This window comes from Pteropus medius, unplaced genomic scaffold, assembly GCF_902729225.1.
Source record: "Pteropus medius unplaced genomic scaffold, Ma_sr-lr_union100, whole genome shotgun sequence".
NCBI classification, from domain to species: Eukaryota; Metazoa; Chordata; class Mammalia; order Chiroptera; family Pteropodidae; genus Pteropus; species Pteropus medius.
The window spans coordinates 2,466,955-2,481,789 of NW_024353907.1; the positions used below are offsets into that span (position 1 = coordinate 2,466,955).

The window sequence follows — 14,835 nt, forward strand, 5'->3', positions numbered from 1 at the left end:
ATATATATGCCTTACTGTTAAAATGTACAGCTGAAACTTATTGGATTTCGTTAACCAATGTCACCATAAAAAGAAATTAATTAATTTTAAAAAATAAAATAAAGGCAGATATCTAGAGGTATTTATTCTAGGAAATACATTGGTGTCTCTTATTTCCAGAAAACAGACATGTTTACGCAGCAGTGCACATGTATACCTAGACACTCTATCCTTACAAAGAATTTAACTGGTGTCTGTCGTTTATTTTGAAATATGTAAAAAATGATGGATCAATCAATAGATAGATGGATAGTATAAGATAAAACAAATACAGTAAAATGTTAATTATAGAATGTAGGTGGTAGGTATATGAATCTTCATTGTAGCATTCTTTCAACTTTTCTGTACGTTTGAAAATTTTTCATAATAAAATGTTAGGGGGAAAATTCATGCATCTTTGACTGTCACAGCTAGAAATCAACACGTTCATTTCACTTAATTATCTTAAAGTAAAAAGGAAAATATCTCACTGTCAGTACTAACAAGGATATTCTTTTTCCTCCAAAACAGTATTGTTAAATCTAAGTAATCTAATCACGTTTTAAAAAAACTACCTAATAGTTGTGGGGCAGTTCACAATAGTGAGTGAAGAAGGTGAAGGGGATTAAAAACTACAAACTGCCTATTATAGAATAAGTCACAAGGATGTAAGGCGCAGAGTAAGAAATAGAGTCAATAATATCATGACTATGTACAGTGACAGATGCGAACTAGACTTCTTGTGGTGATCACTTTGTAAGGTATATAAATGTTGATTCACTGTGTTGTACACTGGAAACTAATATAATATTGTATGTCAACTATAATTTAAAATAAAATTTTTGAAATTATAAATAAATAGCAGGGATTGACCAGAGCTGAAAGAGGACTCGGATTTACTAACTGTCCAGGAACAAGCATGCCCTGTATTTTTAAAGAAATGCTTTACATGAGAAGTCTTTTCCTAGTCTTCTATTTTCAAGGACACTGTCATTATTCTGAACATTTTATTTAAAAATAATCTTAAACACTATTTGCCCCCAAAGAGCTTCAGATATATTAAAATATTCTAATAAAATCAGATATATTGAAATATTCTAGTTAAATCAGATACATCACCTTCTGAAAAACCCCTCCTACCCTTATTTACAGTAACTGTTACCTTTAAGCACTTCATTAGACTGTAACTCAGCCAATGTTTATCAAAAGTACCATGTTGGGTACTTGTAGAGATTTATACCAATGTGAAATGGCTGTGCTGTTTTTCATCCTAAGAATTTTAGAATCAGATGACTCCACAAGTACAGGCTAGGGAAGGGGTACCCAACCTCTAGGCCACAGACCGGTACTGGTCCATGGCCTGTTAGGAACCAGGCCACAAAGCAGGTGAGCGGCAGGCAAGTGAGTAAAGCTTCATCTGTATTTGCAGCAGCTCCACCTCAGCTCCACCTCAGATCACCACCTCAGCTCCACCTTAGATCATCAAGCATTAGATTCTCATAGGAGTACCGGTCCTTGGTGCCAAAAAGGTTAGGGACTGCTGGGCTAGGGTCTTTGAGTTTAGTATTTTACAAATTTTTAAAAAACAGGCGTGATATGAAAGATGCTCAAAATCATAAGTCATCAGAGAAACACAAATTAAAACCACAGTAAGATACTACTATACCCTCACTAGAATGTCTAAAATTCAAACACCCGATAATTTGAGATGTTAGCAAGGATGCGGCACAACAGGAATGCTCATGCATTGCTGGTAGGAATGCAAGATGGTACAGCCACTTTGGAAAACTGTGTTTCTTATAGAGTTAAACTTAACCTACCATACAACCCAGATATTTCACTGCTAGATGTTTACCTAAGATAAATGAAAATATATCTATACAAGGAACTGTGCACAAATGTCCATAGCAGCTTTAACATTAAAGCCAGAAATATTCTGTGTCTATCAACAGGTAAATAAACTGTAGGTATGTTCATACAATGGAATACTACTTGGCAACAACAATGACCAAACTAGTAACACACACAGTGATTCATTTCAAAAGCATTATACTGAGGCAAGGATCCACATTTTGAGAACCACTGCTTTACTCCAATATGTACAAATTTTTCAATCGCATATAGCTAATCAGTTTTCATGATATAATTTCTCACTAATGAAACAGAAGTGACACTCCATTTTACTATGAGTATATAGTCTAAGAAGTAACTCTACAATTGCTTTTAGAATTATAAGAGAGTTTTGAGGTCAGTTACCACTTCCCAACTTTTTTAAAAATCTCCCAGTTCTGCTTTCTCCTTCGTTAAACCCAGAATGCTGAAAACAGAATTTTCATCAATTTAGGATCTTGCAGTTCTCCCAGTACTTTATCCAAAACACCAATTTTCATTTTATAACCTGACTCATATAAACAGCAGATTTGCAGATTTATCTGGATATTTGTAGTTTCCTTTTATTTCTACTCCTGCAGCTACCCCTCTCTTGCAGTTCTTCAAGACTTGGTTACCCCCATTCTCCTCCCCTGTCCCCCAGGTTGGGTCAATTCATTCCCAAATTAAAAGCACTTTCATCGATTTTTTTGTCACTTCTTCTCAGTCAATAAATAACCAAAACTGACAGGGTTTTTGATGTCGTTGTGATTTGATATGCGTCTCTAGCTATACAAATTCTGTTTCTACAGTTTTAAGCGCCTTGATTTTTCTAAATCTTTTCAGACTCTCCAGAAAACTTGATATCCATGTGCCATTTTCCTGAGGTTTTACTGAATATTTACATAATATTCTCACATAATATGTTCTCAAGCATCCCTGACTAGGGGTGATAGATTACAAATTAAATTACTACCAGCAGGCAGCTAAATCCTGACTTTATACATCAGTTTCTCTTTTAAAAAAGAATCTATTACCAAAAAGTCTATCACAGTTTCATCTAAACTCCTAATTGACTCTTGCTTTACAGAAAACAAAATTACCTATATTCCTCTCAACCTAAAAATGAACAAGTAACAATCTGTTTCTCAGATATCATAAACCAGAAACTCTCCATTGTAGGGAAGGAAAATGTTTTCCTCAATCCTCTTAAGGTCTCTGGCTTGGTCTGAAAGACAGATTAACAGGAGAAAAGCATGTAAATTTATTTAATATAAATTTTACATGAGAAGGAACCTTCACAAGGAAATAAAGATCCAAAGAAACAGACCTGAGTATTTTTATTCTGGGTTTGAGGATCAAGGGGGTATGGAGGTAAGTGTAGAAAACTGGGGGAAACCAAGCAAGGCCTATTCATTAGGATTATCTTCAGAGGTAAAATGCTCCTTCCCTCTGGTAATAGGGAGGGCACTTCTCACAAGAGGATTTTATGACTTGTTTCAGGGGAGAAGGGTAGGAGAAAGGTCACAGTAACCTTCCTGCTTCTGCTGTTTTCATACTCCTTCAGCTTAAAATATTCAACATGCCAAAGTGCCATATTTTGGGGTAGTGTGCCCTGAACTCTATCACCAGTCTTTGTTAAAAATGAAGGCATTCATTCAAAAAGATGAATACTTTAAAATTTCCAATGTTAGCTGTAATCAATCATTATACTTCTGATGAAGAATTATGTTCCTTTCCTCAATATGAACAGTAAATGTGCAGCTATATTTCAGCTCCACAGCATTCATGGGCTTAACTTTTATTTATTTATTTGTTTGTTTGTTTGTTTAAATTAATTAATCTTTTTTAATTCACTCTTTTTATTAATTTATTTTTTAAATTAATCTTTTCGTTAACAGGTTTCATCTTTTTACTCAGTTCCATGAAGAACATCCTAAACGCTATGAGACACAAGAGAATATTTTTTCTTCCAGTATTAAAAAAATGACAATTACAAATATTTTTAAGAAACTTCTATATTATCATCATAGTGATCTTTAGTAAAAATACATCTCTAAGTAATCATCTTGATTCTTGTAGTTACATTTGGAAATTGCTTCCTAACCATGACATTGTATATGGGTATTTAAAATGCCTCATAAAAGTCTACAGCCGTATCACCCTGAACAAGCCCGATCTTGTCTGATCTTGGAAGCTAAGCAAGGCCGGGCCTGGTTAGTACTTGGATGGGAAACTATCTAGGAAGACCAGGTGCTGTAGGTGTAAAAAATTAAAAAAAAATAAAATAAAGGATTGCAAGCTGACAAAGTCCTTGCGATCTGTGAGGTCAACCAAGGGTTGCCTCACCTAAAATAAAATGCCTCTTAGATACACGTTATTTCTTGAAAAAGATCAGTCCAGATGCCAACATTTGGGGGGGGGGGCCAGAATCTAATCCTAATAGCCCAAACTAAAAAAATGGTAAAAGGAAAAATACCCAGAATTTATAAAACGTCCCAGAATTTTTCTTTAAATGGGAGAAAAAAATTTAAAAACACATGGAGCTTTCTGAAAGGTCTTTAACAAGCTACCTTGGGAGCTCGATTCAAAAATAGAAGTCGATATACTGAAACAGATGTTTCAGTGCAGCGCCAAAAATCTTTATAAATACAGCCATTTGGAAGGATGATCTTGGATCAGAAGTTTTATATCCTTGCATATATTAGGTGCACATGCCTCATCTCAGTTGCCATAATTGTCTCTAATTTCCTCCTGAGTAGTGGTCATAACCACCCTGGCTTCTGTAGCCATAGTCTCTGGACTTTCCACATTCATACCCATATCCTCCAGGTCAACTGTCATACCTGCCACTCCCATATTCCTGGTCCCCACCACCTCTAGAGCAGCTGCGGCCATGCCCATGGGTCCCCCCAAAGGCACCCCCCTCTAGTTTTCCAGGCCAATTTGCCCACATGGTCCACATGGATCTGGCGATATCCAGAAACTCTCCATTTATGGTTCTCATGACATCTGAGGCATGTTCTGGATTGGTGAAGGTGATGAAGCCAAAACCCCAGGATTGCCGAGTCTTCCGGCCCTTGACAATGACCACCAGGCCCGAAGCTGCTGAAGTGATCTTCCAGAGCCTGCTCATCAGTGTTGAAGTTGAGGCCTCTAACGAAGAGCTTCCCTTCTTCAGAGGACATGGCAGGGAATTTAAGTCCTGGAAATTAAGACGTAAAAGGGCCAAAGGGACAACTACTGCTGAGGAGCCCAACGACTGAGCTGGGCTTAACTTTTTAAAAACAGGTTATATATTCACATGATTCAAAAATCAAAATAAAAGTGTGGATATTGAAAAGTCTCACTCTCAATGTAAAGTCTTTAACTTCATTTCCTCCCCCACCCCATACAACCACATTTACTTACTTCTAATCTATCTTTTCCTTTTCCTAATACATCCAAAACAATATGAATATATTATATATCTCCACTCCTTTCAGAAAAGGTAGCATTCAACTGCTCTTTACCTTGCTTTTCAGATTTAATAATGAAGCCTGCTGATTTTTTATTTCAGTACATAAAGCATTTTTATAGCTAAATAGTATTCCACTGTGTGACTATATCAAATTTATTTAATTAGTCACTGATTAATAGACGCGGGTTGTTTCCAAGCTTCTAGTATTATAAACAATGCTGTAATAAATAATCTTATACGTATGTAAAGACAATTTAATAGTGATTATCTTATTTCTGAGAAATAATATTATGGATTTGTTTTCATTATACTTTTCTCCATTTCTAAATTTACAATTACAGTAGTCCCTCTTTATCCATTGTTTTGCTTTCCATAGTTTCAGTTATCCATGGTCAACCATATTCTGAAAGTATTAACTGGAAAATTCCAGAAATAAACAATCCATGTTTTAAATTGCACACTGTTCTAAGTAGCATAATGAAATCTGGTACCCTCCTGCTCTGTCTCACCCGGGACATAAATCATTCCTTTGTCCAGCATCTCTATGCTGTAGACACTCCCCGCCCATTAGTCACTTAATAGCCATCTCTGTTATCAGATCAACTGCATGGTATCGCAGTACTTGTATTCAACTAACCCTAATTTTACTTAATGGCCCCAAAACACAAGAGTAGTGATGCTGACAATTCGGATATTCCAAAGAGAAGCCATAAAGTGCTTCCTTTAAGTGAAAAAGTACATACATAGAAAAAAAACCATAATATATACAGATAGGGTTCAGTACTATCTGTAGTTTCAAGTGTCTACTGGGGGTCTTAGAACATATCCCTTGTGGATAAGGGGGAACATGCATTATTTTTATAAGGAAAAACAAATTTTATTATTTTTTACAGGACATACTTTTAAAGTATCTAACTCTTTTTGCAAACAATAGTTTTTAGTTAGAATTCTTAGAGATGCTGAAAGCTGGCAGTCTAATCAGTATCTTGGCATATAGAGCAAATTTAAAACAGCGGATCCAGTCATCTAAAAGCAGCTTTATGGGAGTTCACTAGGTCTCAAACGGCACATTCCCACTCTCATAACTTCCCCTCCAAAAACAAAATATCACCACTAAGCACAATGAGAAATCACTACCTACGATGAAGGACAAAGGAAACTCCAAAATGGTTTGCACGTATCTCATGCTACCTAGTGACATTTTGTGGTGCTTATTAATTCCCCTAATCTTAGTATACTTGCTGCTTGCCCTTGACACAAAACCATCCTTAAATAAGTTAATACCCCCTGCCGCCACCCAAAACCAATATATTTAAGAAGAGGTAGCTCATCTCTCTCTCTTTTTAAAAAAATTATATTTAGATATTTGCTAAACAAACCAAAAGCATTCTTGAGGATAAATTAAACCAAGGCACCAATATCACTCCATAACAGGCCTTAACATTGCTAAATCATTTCTTCTTGTTCTATTTTTTAGATAGTACTTTATACTTACAACTACCCTTTGTTTTATAGTGTGACGATTTTAATGGATTGTGACCAGTAGTAGGCTTCGTTTCCCTTACAAAAAACATAGTAAGGTTCCTTGAGTTTAACAGTCAAAAGAAACAGAAAGGACATTCTCTTTTGGTTCTGAATTATCTGATACATTATACATACTGGAAAATTCCTAATTCTGGAAAGCTCCTTTTCTTGGATGCCTCCTCATCCTTAACTTTTCACTTGTTTTACGTTGTAATAATTTTTTAATTACACCAAAACATTGACCCACTCAATATTTACTGAGAATCAACAATGTTAGGTGACATTCTCAAAAAAGAGAAAAGTTCAGGTAAGAACTTGGATGAAAAAAAAAAAAGAAAAGAAAAACAAAGAAAAAATAAATAAAAATTTAAAAAAAAAGAATTTGGATGAAACTGCCATTATTTTTCACCAAGTAAAAGAAAAATAAATATATTTTATGATAAAAATGGACCAAGGAATACTATTCAGCGATAAAAAGAAATGAAATTTTGATATATGCTATACAACATGAATGGACCTTGAAAACTTTTTGCTTAATGAAATAAGAAACAGGACAAATATTGTATGATATCACTTATATGATGTACGTAGAATAAGAAATTCGTAGAGACAAAGCAGGATAGAGATTACTAGAAGTTGAGAAAGACGGGGAAGGGGAAGGGGAAGTTATTGTTCAGTGAGTACAGAGTTTATGTTGGGGATGATAAAAAAGTTTTGGGTATAGACAGTGGTGATGGGTATATAACATTGTGGGTGTAGTTAATGCCTCTGAATCATACATTTGCAAATGATTAAAATGATAACTACGATGTCATGTATATTATACCACAATAAAAATATCAATTAAAAAAAAGGGCAAGGAAAAAAATGGATCAGGACTTCTGGTCCAGTGGGAAAGACTAATGCACTCTCCAACACTCCATCTCATAAGATCCAAATTGCATTGATATGACAGAAATTATACTTTTAAAAAAGAATAAATAACAATGCTAGGCATAACAAGAAGTTCAAAACTTACAGGAGAAAAATGATGAAACTCTTCTAAAAGACCAAAAGTAGAATTGAAATAATGGAAAGACATGTATTTGGGAATAGGTAGACCTAACATCCTAAAGGATGTCAATTAATTCGAAGGTAGTATATACAATTAATGCTCCCAATAAAAATATCAGATTTTTTGTTTCCTAGAGTTGATTATGAAGTACTTTAGGGAGAACAAGCAAGAATAACCGAGAAACACCAGAAAAGGTTGACAATGATGAGGGCTAGTCCTATAAATATTAAAACATTAGATAACCCAAAGTAGTAAAGATCTACAAATTCATACTGACATAGTGATTAAAAAATTAATAAATGGGGATAAGACAAACTTCTGTGCATTATTCCATTTAATGTATGTAAATACTCCTCCCTCGAGGAAGTAGAGCCTAAATTCACACTCCTTAAGTGTGGGCTGCGCATAGTGACTCCCTTCCAAAGAGGACAAATACGGAAAGCAAGGGGGGAAAGAGAGTAACAACAGTGAATAGATCTGACAAATGCTACCTCAGCCAAGTAATCAAGGTCAACATCAACAGTGATCATGTTAATAATATATGCCCTCGATATGCGGTAATAAAAATGGCACTTTACCTCTGTGGTCTTCCTCCCAAAAGTTCATAACCCCAGGCTAATCGTAAACAAAACAGATAAATGCCCCAATAGAGGGGCATTCTAAAATAGAGCTGACCAGTACCCTTCAAAACTGTCAAGCTCATCAAAAACAAGGAAAGTCTGAGAAACTGTAACACCATGAAGAGTCTAAGGAGACATGATGACTAAATTCAATGTGTGATCCTGGATAGGATCCTGGCATGAAAAAAGGATATTAGGTAAAAACTAAAGAGATCTAAATGAAGTATTCACTTTACTTAATAATAACATATCAGTAATGGTTCATTAATTCTAACAAATGTACCATACTAAAGTAGGATGTTAGTAATAGAGGAAACTGGGTGTGGGGTATATGGGAATGCGCTCTATAGAGTACTAATTTGTACTAATTTTCATCCTTACCATCAGTGTTAAGAAATCTAATTCCACCCTTCTTCCCCAATAACAATTTTTATTATTTTCTAATTCCACCCTTCTTCCCCAATAACAATTTTTATTATTTTCAGACTTTCAATTTTTTGAAAATTGGCTGAGTAGAAATATGACATAAATAGTCGTTTTAACTTGCATTTCCATGGTTGCTGGTGAGGTCAATTATCTTTTCCTGTTCCTTGACCATCAGGCCTTCCTCTTCTGTGTATTCATGTTTTTACTTTGACCAGGTTCCTATTTAATAAATTGTGTCTTGTCTTTTACATTTGATTTGTAATTCTTTATCTAGTTTAGAATATCTGTATATTACATATGTGTCAAATGTCTTTTTATTAAAACCTTTTCAGTAGTGTACTTTGTGACACCAAACTCCTAAATATTGATGTAGTTAAATTTATCATTTTTTACTTTATAGTATGTACATTCTGTTGCTCCTTTGAGAGACCCATTCTACTGAAATAATAAAGCATTTTCCTATATTTCCATCAGAAAAAAAGTAAAGCTTATTTAAAAAAAAAACATACTATAAAGTCTCCATTGGCACATGAGCAGAATATACAGAAATGAACAAATCTGCATGTTAATTTGACATATAATAAAGGTGGCATCTCAATACAGTTGAAGAAAGATGGACCTTTAATAAATGGTACTGAGGTAATTTGTTCTATATAGGAAAAGATAGACAGGATCTGATAAATTCCAAATAGATTTAAAAGTAAAAAATTAAATCATACATGTCTAGAAGAGATCATATACGAATTTTTCTATAATTTTAGAAGTATAAAAAAAATTCCTTATTAGGACTCAAAATCCAGAAGAAAATATTGCTAAATTTGACCACATAAAATTTTAAAAAAAAATCTGCATGCCATTTAACTGAGGAAAAAGACAAATGGTAAATAAGAAAAGGTATTTGCAACTTATATCATGGATAAAGGTTTAATTTCCTTTAAGTATCTGTTTAAAACTAGAGAAAAGGCTATCTGCTCCCATAGAAATATGAGAAATGTACACACGTCAAAAAAATTGCAAATGGTCCTTAAACATATGAAAAGATGCTCAACTTGGGTAGTAATATAAAATGCAAATTAAGTTCCACAAGGAAACTATTTCTCCTCTATCAGACTAGCAAAATCTAAAAGTTTGACAGCACATTGGCTGGAGCCTCCTGTATGAAGTTGATTAAGAAGCGGTTAAAATCCACTTCCTGGTTTCATTCCAGAGCTCAATATTTCACCATTAAGTATGATGTAGACTTTTTATAGATATCTTTTATCACACTGAGGAAGTTCCCTTTGTAGTTTATTGAGTCTATATTTTTATGATAATTGTCTAATTTCATTAAATGCTTTTTCTGCTCCCGATGAAATGATCATGTAATTTTTCCCTTTATTTTGTTGAAGTGAAATATATTGACTTATTTTCAAATGTTAAGCCTATCTTGCATTCCTGAAATAAATGCCAGTTGGTCATGATATATTGTCCAGTTCTACATATTGCTGGGTCTGATTTGTAACACTTTTTCTAGAATTTTGGAGTCCATGTTCATAGGAGGTATTAGACTTTAATTTTTCCTCTTGTAATGTCCTTGTTAGGTTTTGGTATTAAAGTTATGATGACCTCATAAAATAAGTTTGGAAGTGTTTTTGCTGTTTCTGTTCTTTGGAAAAGTTTGAGTGAGACAGTATTTCAGTATGTCTGAAAGAATTCACCATCGAAGCCATCAGGGTGAGGAGTTTTCATTATGGGATGCTTTAAATTGTGGATTTGACTTAATATTTATAAGAATCTTCAGCTTTTATTTAGAGTCTCTATACCTTCTTGAGCAAATTTTAGTGAATTGTGCTTTTTGAAAACTTTACCCATTTCATCCAGATTTGCATATCCTGCCTTTCTTATAACTGTATCTAAAATGTAACCAAATAGTTGATCAGGAAATGTTCTTTTTCCTAAAAGAATTCAAGTTTTTTAAATTATTTGCTCAAGAACAAATAATTAACTTAGAACATCACTATCTTGTAACTCCAAATGAAATCATGGATCTAGGCCATCATTAGTGGCTGCTTAAAACATTAAGCGGCCCTTTTTTCCCCTCACCTGAACAGACCCACTGGCAGGAAAAGTCCAAGAACGTTCTTTGAAGAAATTGGCCCTAATGAAGGTATAAAGATCTGAGAAAGCAGAAGTGGTACTCTCGCAGGGACAGGGAATAGAAAATAGAAAATGAGTTCAATCCCTTTAGCTCTCCACTAAGTCCCCCATCCAGGTGCACTTGCCTACTACTCCCTGACCCCCACCTATCTACAAGGAAGGCCTCCTGCTGCTACCTCTCCCACTGAAACTGTGCCTAGTCCTCCTCTTCAAAGAAGCCATTTGTCAGGAAAGCAGACCTGCAGGACTGCAAAGAAAATTCACTCCAGCTATCTACATTAACCAAAGCAATCCTTTTATTCATAAATATAAACTGAAAGCCAAGAGTTGCCAGATCTTTGAGAAAAACCAATCCCAAAAAGAAAAGTAAAACACAATAAGTAAAAAAAATGAAATACATAATTGCAATTAAAAAAAAAAACCATAGAGATACAAAAAGAGTTCTTAGAAAAATGAAATGAATGAATAAATATAATATTGACCTTCCAAATATTTTAACAGGTCACATTAAAAAAAAAAAAAATACCTACAGCCTAAAAGGCCAAACTGATGGGCTATAATACAAAAGCAAAAAAAAAAAAAAACATGGAAAATATTAAAAAGTTATACTGTTGTAGGAAGCAACATCCAATGGAGGAAATTTGGACACTCAGACAGCTTTGTTAGAGGAAGGAGAGTTTATTAGGCAGGCGGAGCGTGTGAGGTAAAAGGCACAAGCTCATTCTGGTTAGATTTCTTACAGCTTATACCCCAGTACTGTTCCATGTACGTAAGGGGCTGCAGATTCTTTGTCTGAAGGTATATGTGCACTTAACTCAGGATGGGAGGGAGTTTCAGGTGGGGCTGTAAGGGGGAAGTCGAACCACTGTAGTCCTATCTATTTATGGATCATTAGGTGTGGCAAGAGTTTCCAGAAGGCCATTTAAAGATCTATAGGGCGTGGTTAATCTACAGCGAAATGAGTAGGTCATTTCTGCAAGTCCTTTCCTTTGTATTTTTCGGATGCCTCCTCTCTTAATACAGGAAAAAACCTAGGCGCTCCAACATCTAACTAATCAGTGTTCCATAAGCAGAGGATAGATACTATGTCAGAGAATAAATAATCAAAATTATTATTAAAATACAACTTGCTAAAAACATTGCGGAGGTATGTCGAAAGGACACAGGAGCCAACAGGAAGTGCTCCCAATGGACAAAGTTGGAAAAATTAGAGCAAAAAAATAAAGTAGTATTGGATTATAGCTCAAAGCATAAATCTCCTTAGGTCCTTGATATAATGATTAAATAAATTAATTAATAGGAGAGAAAACACATATATCCTGTGCAGAATTCCAAGTAATTTATGTAGATACTCCATATTAAAGGAAGGGTAGCATAATTTCTCTCTCCTTAAGCATGGGCTGTACATACTAACTTCCTTCCGAAAGTCCAGTAATGGAATGTGGAGAGAAAGATTAACTTTACAGTGGAGAAATCTAACAAATACTAGCTTAGCCAGGTGATCAGGCTCAACATCAACGTCAACAATGGTAAGTCATGTTAATATTATGTACCCTTGACATGATGTAATGTGATAAAAATGGCCCTTTACCTCTGTGATCTTCTTCCTCAAAGCCCGTAACTCTAGTCTAATCATAAAAATACATCATAAAAATTCCAATAGAGGGGCATTCTACAATATACCTAACCAGTCTTCCTCAAAACTGTTAAGGTCATCAAAAACAAAACAAGTCTGAGAAGCTGTACACCAAGAGGGGTCTAAGAGGACATGACAACTGTCACATGGTATCCTGGATGGGATCCTGGATTAAAAAAATCTGAATAAAGTATAGACTTTAGTTAATAATAATGTATCAGTACTGGTTCATAACTATAACAAATGTACCAAGTTAATGAAAGATGTTAATAATAGAGGAAACTGTGTGTAAGTCTGGGGGAGATATGAGAACTCTCTATACTATCTGCTGAATTTCTCCGTAAACCTAAAATTGTTCTAAAAAATAAAGTCTATTAAAAAAGTATAATTTGCTTGAGGCAAGAACAGGAATCTTAAGAACCTAAAGAATGCTGAATATGATAAAAGAAAAAGATTTTGTTTCATTTCCATGATTCTGAATTCTTTCCTATCATACTTTACTGAGCACTTATTTGGGGGCTCTCAATCTCACAATCTAGGGAGAGCTTAGACTCTCCCACTGGATTTGGATTTTAAATATTAGCTATATGTAACTTCTATGTAATGACAAGAACACACAGCAAAATGACACTAACTTGCATTTTTAAAGTTCTCTAATTCAGTTTTGAAAAACTCACATTTAGAGAGAAATTTACGAAATTTCAAAACACCAAGGTAATAGAAAAAAATCTACAAGGTTTTCGAAGAAAAAAGTTATACAGAAAGGTTAAAAAATCAGACTGGTATCATACAAGACCAGGTACAAGAATACAATGGAGCACCGTCTTCAGAATTCTAAGGGGAAAATATTGTCAATATTGAATTGTATGAGAACAAAAGATATTTTAAGCATACAAGAACTCGGCAAGTTTATCTCCCATACCTACAAGAATTACTCAGGAAAATAGTTCAACCAAAAATTTAAGTAATCCAAGAAAGAACACGAGATATATATATTTAAAAAAAAAAAAACAGTAGATACTGAGTCTGTCCCAGCTTGGGGATAGGGACAGGAAGATTAGAAAGAAAATTAAGAGGCTTTATTACATCTTGAGCCTTGGAGACTCCTTCACTGAATGGTGATGTTTTATAAACATTTTCTTTTCTAGAGCTCTAATCCCACTACTTCATTCTAAATAGAATGATGTTGATATAAAATCAAATCGTGAATTCTGTTCAGTTCACCTTTTGAGGTGTGAGTACTATTTGGATTTATTTTTACCATCTTATTTTATACTTCCTATTTACTCTGCTTTCTCTGTGCTGCTTCTTTTCCTCCCTTCATTTAGATTTTGCATTGCTTATTTGTATGTTTGAAATGTATCTGTTCACAACCAATAGTAATTCATTTAGGGATTGCTCTTAAATTTTAATATGCATTCAACTTAAATGTGGTTAATATGTTTTGAAACAATACAAGGATTCTGTTACAAATCCAAATATTTCAGTTCTACATTTATTGCCCTTCCACCCCCAAGAGTGCATAACTATTGTTTTATACATGCAGTGCTGGCTTAGATTTACTGTAGTGGAGACTAATGTCCCACTGAGAACCCTATTAGGCCAGTATGCCCACTGCCTAGCTGTAGTATTAGCTGCTGATGGCTGACAGTTGCACCATTTTCATGATAATTACTCTAAGTAGCTTGGTGCCCTCCTGGCTGGGAGGTTATCCACCCCAACCCCTAGGGGTAGATTATAGCTAGTATTTCATACAGAGAGACAAAAAGCCAGCTCCCTTGCCACAAGGAGGGACAACTCAGTGGTGCCAGTATTAGTTTTTTATTGCTGCTGTAACAAATTATCACAAATATACTGGCTTAAGACAACACAAATTTATTATCTTACAGGTGTGGAGGTAAGAAATCCAACATGAGTCTCACTGGGCTAAAATCAAGTAGTCGGCAGGTCTATGTTCCCTTCTGGACATAATAGGAGAGTCTGTTTTCTTGCCTTTTCCAGCTTCAAGAGGCTGCTAGCATTCCTTGGCTCATGGCCCCCTTCCTCCATCTTCAAAGCCACAACATAACCTCTGTCTGATCATTCTTCCATA

At 34.8% G+C, this 14,835-nt stretch overlaps 2 pseudogenes; one reads left to right on the forward strand and one right to left on the reverse strand.

Annotated features, from left to right (window-relative positions):
* Window positions 1-4,033: 4,033 nt before the first annotated feature.
* On the forward strand, window positions 4,034-4,152 carry LOC120593699 (uncharacterized; annotated as a pseudogene).
* A 338-nt stretch (window positions 4,153-4,490) lies between these two features.
* LOC120593666 (RNA-binding protein 3-like) lies at window positions 4,491-7,200 on the reverse strand (annotated as a pseudogene).
* Window positions 7,201-14,835: the final 7,635 nt, after the last annotated feature.